This window comes from Myotis brandtii, unplaced genomic scaffold, assembly GCF_000412655.1.
Source record: "Myotis brandtii unplaced genomic scaffold, ASM41265v1 scaffold850, whole genome shotgun sequence".
NCBI classification, from domain to species: Eukaryota; Metazoa; Chordata; class Mammalia; order Chiroptera; family Vespertilionidae; genus Myotis; species Myotis brandtii.
This window is the reverse complement of record NW_005371455.1, coordinates 397,920-403,552: the sequence shown is the minus strand read 5'-3', so window position 1 is coordinate 403,552 and position 5,633 is coordinate 397,920.

The following is a 5,633-nucleotide window of genomic DNA, read 5'->3' as shown; positions in this document are numbered from 1 at the left end:
CTTATTTTGGTGCTCTTTAAATTTGAAATATTCTTCTAACAAACAAACCACATTTATAAATGAAGAAAAAAATTCAAGGCGTAATTACCAGGATGTTAACAATTATAAAAATACTGTCAATAACCAAACCAAAAGATTCTTTCAGCACCTGAAAGAATCTCAATACATTTAACCCAAATCAGAAAAAAATAATATTTTCTTGATTCAAGTGGATAGACAGTGAGAGAGAGACACCATGACACTAAGTATATGAAGAAGGTAAAAAAGAAAATATTATAATTTATATTACATAGTGTTGGCACATTTAAATCATTACTCCTCCCCCCATTTCCTGTAGTTAACCACTTAGATTGGAGCTCACATACACACACCCTGTCATATTTGGCCAGTGAAAACACCAAGAGTTTAGGTGATCTCAGTCTCAATCTAGAGGGGGAAAAATCTGGCAGCCAATGAATCTTTCTCAGTTTATAATTACAAATACATTAATTCATTCATAAGGACTTTGGAATTATTACAAATAAATAAAGTGCAAAAAAAATAGGACACAAAGTATGTGACCTTTACACTGTATAAGCCTGATCCTTAAGTACATATCTACTACTTGATAATGTCTGAATGTGAAGGGTCATTGCTATATAGAAACTGAAGATATATGAATTTTTCACAGGTAAACCAGGATTGAACACATTCATTCGTTCATTCATTCACTCAGAAATGTTTATTGAGTGCCTACTTTGTGCCAGGCACAGTTCTAGAAACTGAGGTGTGGCAATAAATAAAACAAACTAAAGGCCCTACCCTAGGGAATTTATCTCAGATAATAAACATATAAAACAACTCAATTATCTATTATATTAAAAGGCATGTGCATAGGAGAAAAAAAAATCAAGCAGAGAAAGGTAAATCTGTAGTTCAAAAGGCGGGGATGAGAAGTAATAAAAAGCAACTTTACCTGCTTCATGTATCACAGAAATCCTTATATTTGTTAGATGAATCCAGTATTGAGTATAGATTAGTTGTATTTACTGAAATTGGAACGAAGAAACTACAATTTTCATTTGTTGATGATTCTGATGGTGATGTTAATACTAAACTTTCTTGAGCACTTATTATGGGACAAACACTGCTAAATTACTTTGCATTAATCACTTCACATAATATTCACAAAACACTATGAGATACTTAATGTTACTCTATCAACTTTAAAAATCATAAAAAATATGGTTAAGAGAGGCAAACTAATTCACCTAATTCCAGATAATGCCAAAGCTGAGATTTGTTTTTAATCTCCCCAATATGCCATTATTAATTAATATGTATTGTATATTCCATGTCTTTTTTGTTGGTTTTCATCTTTTTTGGAGGGGGTAGATTCTGAATTCATGTTTATTCCTTTATTAAGTTTATACTTTTAAAAAATAGAAAAAAAAGGTTTTGGTTGGTTCCTGAATATTTAATTACTCCTTTATTATTATGTAAATATAATTATATTATAGAAAGTTTAGGAAAAATACAAAGGGAAAGTATATTAAATTCTGTAGACTTGAAAGCATTTTGCATGTTTTCTTTGATGATTAGCTTTTTACACCTACCAATATATCATAAACATTTGCCATATTATTAAATACTTTTCAAGAACATATTTATTTAATGAGTATAAAGCAATTACTCATATGAACCTATCATAATTCATTTAAACAATTCATTATAGTAAGAAATTGAGGTAGGTTTTCATTTTTTTATATTTACTTAAAGCACAACCTTAATTACATTTTCACTGAAAATAAATCATTTTCTTAAGATAATACCTAACTATGAAATAGCTACATGAGAAGAAACGAGAGAAGTATTACATTTCACTATGTCACTACCCTTCTCCAGAAAATTTGAATTATCTCACATTTCCAAAGGCAGCATCGCAGCATGTTCATTTCTGAGCACTACAGTCAATGTTGTGGATACCTTAGTACATATCTAATACTTGTTGCCATGTATTTATTTATTGTATATATTTTTTTCTAGAATAGCTTGCCTATACAAACATCTTTTATTTCTTGAGCACATGTGACTGGTCCAGAGTTGTTTAAGCGCTTAACACATATTAATTAATTTTAATTCTTGAAATGATTTTATACATAATAAATTAAATATATATTTTGAACTCTGCAATAGGCTGAATTATGGGTCTTCATTGATATACATATCTTAATCCCTGGGACCCATAAATATGTTATCTTACATTATAAAAAGGACACTGCAGATGTGATTGATTTAAGATCAGGAAAATATGGATCTTGAGATTGGGATATTATCCCAAATTTTCTGGGCGGGTTCAATGTAATGTTGAGTGTCCTTATAAGAAGGAGGCAGCAAGGTCAGATTAGAGAAGACAATATGAAGATAGAAGCAGAGGCTAAAGTGATATGGACCACCAGGCCAGGGATGCTGCTGACAGTCTCTAGAAGGTGATGAAGGCAGAAAACAAACTGTCCCCTAGAACTTGCAGAAGAAACATAGCCTTTTCTATGCTTTTTGGACTTCTGACCTCCATAACTGTATGATAATAAAGCTGTGTTGTGTTATGCCACTAATTTTGTGGTAGTTTGTTACAGCCAAAATAGTAGCAAGGTCAGATTAGAGAAGACAATATGAAGATAGAAGCAGAGGTTAAAGTGATATGGACCACCAGGCCAGGGATGCTGACAGTCTCTAGAAGGTGATGAAGGCAGGAAACAAACTCTCCTCTAGAACTTCCAGAAGAAATATAGCCTTTTCTATGCTTTTTGGACTTCTGACCTCAATAACTGTATGATAATAAAGCCATGTTGTGTTATGCCACTAATTATGTAGTAGTTTGTTACAGCCAAATTAGGAAACTAACATGGGTTTCAGTACCCAAAATTGGGATTGATGCTGTAGCACATGCCTAAAAATGTGAAAATAGCACTGAAATCAGGTAATGGGTAGAGGCTGGAAGAATATTATGGAACATGACTGTAACTGCTTTGATAGCCTCAAACAGATGGTTAGCAGAAATATGCATGTTAATGACTCTGTTAGTGAGGAATCAAAAAAGGGAGGACTAGCCCTGCTGTTGTGGCTCAGTGGTTAAGCTTCAACCTGTAAACCAGGAGGTCACAGTTCTATTCCCAGTCAGGGCACTTGACTGGGTTGCAGGCTCGATCCCCAGTAAGGGGCACGCAGGAGGCAGCTGATCAATGTTTCTCTCTCATCATTAATGTTTCTATCTCTCTCTCCTTTCCCTCCCCCTTCCTCTCTGAAATCAATAAAAATGTATTTTTAAAAAAATTGAGGGCACAGTAGAGAAATTCTGTATTGTCCTAGTCATTACAGACTGTTGGTAGACATTAAAGGCACTGTTTGTGAGCATTCAGCAGGGAGTAAGACTATGTTATTGAAAAATAGAGGAACAAAGATACTTGTTTTTTAAAGGCAGAAACTTAGTTAAATTGTGTCCACAGTTAACTTGAAAGCACAACTTAAGGCAATGAATTTGGGTACTTAGCTGAGGAGACTTCTAAGCAAAGCGTTGAGGACATAGCCTGCTCTCTGCTTCCTGCTTATAGTAAAGTGGATAAAATGAGAGAACAACTTTAAGCAAAAAGGAACCTGGACTTGATGATTTTGGAAATTATCAGCTTATCAAAATTGCAAAGGATGCTAAAATTAAGAAATAGGCTATCAGAAAAGCAGGGGCCAAGTTCAAATTCTAGTACCTTGGAAGGATCAAAGGCTTAGAGTATTCAGTCACACAAAGAATTCTTTGAAGATATCAGCTTTGGATCCCTTCAACCATTTCATTAGAAGATAAAAATGGAGATGGGATTATGTAGGAAGACCTGTATAGGAGTCTCTTGTTCCTGGGATGACACTATACATAATATTTCAATCAATAACCAATCAATCAATCATATAGCTAGTATGTTTGGGATACTTACTTTTTTTTTATTGCTGCATCATGCTCTTTGAAAAGCAGAAGAATATACTTGATGATTTATCCAAGAAAATGAAAAATTATTTGAGGATTTAAATATTTTTAAAATATAATAGAAGAATAGAGAAAATAAATGATAATTACATGAATCATTGTGTGATCTAACAGAGTCAGAATTGAGCAAAGAGGTAAAAATGTGGAGAACGTGAGTGATCAGGGAGGTATAATTTAAACAGGACTTATAAGCATGTATGTTATTTTCATGTTGAGCAGAGTGGAAGATAAGCAATGAAGAAAAAACAACTTCAAGGTAAAAGGTATGCATTGGCTTAACTAAGAGAAAAAAAACTTAGTTTGGGAACTGGGAGAAATTATGTTAGATGGGTAAAATATGATCAAAATATGTTGAAGGTGAAGATTGATATTCCTCTTTTATTAGAGGGGTGAGAGGGAATCATTGAAAGGATCAACTTCATGGAGGCTTGAATCAATCACACTTGTGTTTGTTTTGAGATTAAAAGCTTATCTTTTATATTTCATAACCCACAGTGATGAGGAAAGAATATGTAAATTATTAAATTTATAAAATATAAACAACATAGGTATATTTTATAATCACAAACATTTATTTTTAAGCGATGCACATTTATATTTAAGTGCGTGTATATTTGGGCACATAAATTGTGTAAAAATTCCAACTCTGTTTCTGAAAGAGTGCTAATAATTATGTTTAAAATTCTTGCATAGAAGACTAACCATCAAGCCAATGCCTACCTCGAGGTGGAATGTGTCACAATTGTAAGATTTATTTGCTGTTGTTAAGGCCCAATTAATTTTGTTCCTATGCTTTTCTGTTTTCTAAAAATTCTCTCATCAACTTTTGTGTTTTTCAGAAGATTTGTCTTTGCCCAATTAGTTTATAATTACTCTGACTTTTTTTAAAGAAACAACTGTCTTAAATTCATAGACATGTTGAAGTATTTGAAACCCAACTTGCTACAAAAGAGGCAGATAATAAGATCATGAAACTTTATTTTCCATTTGGAATAAAAAGATTGCTATTGTTCTAAAATATACCAATTAAGGTAGTTTCAGATTTGTAAGGAGTTGGAATGTGTATAGTCTGATTTCATGGTCTTTGCTTTTCTGCCTTTAAGACCACATCTATGCAAAATAGAACATGTCAACCTTCACCTACTGCTTATACCCAACATGGCTAGTCTACTACAGCAATTCTAGCTGTGCCAGAGTCACATATTTATTAGCCCTCTTATTCCCATCTTTTCTGTGTTGATTTCACTGTACCTGGACTTTTGTCTGGTTTTCTTTTATTTATGTTGTTCAACACAATCATATTCCTAAAAGTGAACTTATGAAACTACTCTCAATTCTGTCTATGTGCTCTTTTAAGCTGTACATGGAAAATACTCAAGCATATTGACACATTTCTGAATAGTGGATTGTCTTATATTTTTAGATGTTTCTTTCTCTCTCTCCCTCTGTCTCAAAAAAAATCAAAACATAAAAAAAATTTAAGAAAATGAATAAGGAAATCAGAGTCAAAGAGGTAAGCACACTGTTCATGGTGTGGTAATTTATAGAGCTAATAGACTCAGGGATTGCCCACTAGAAAAAATAAAACAGTTCTTGTCTATATGGCAAAATGAAAAATAGA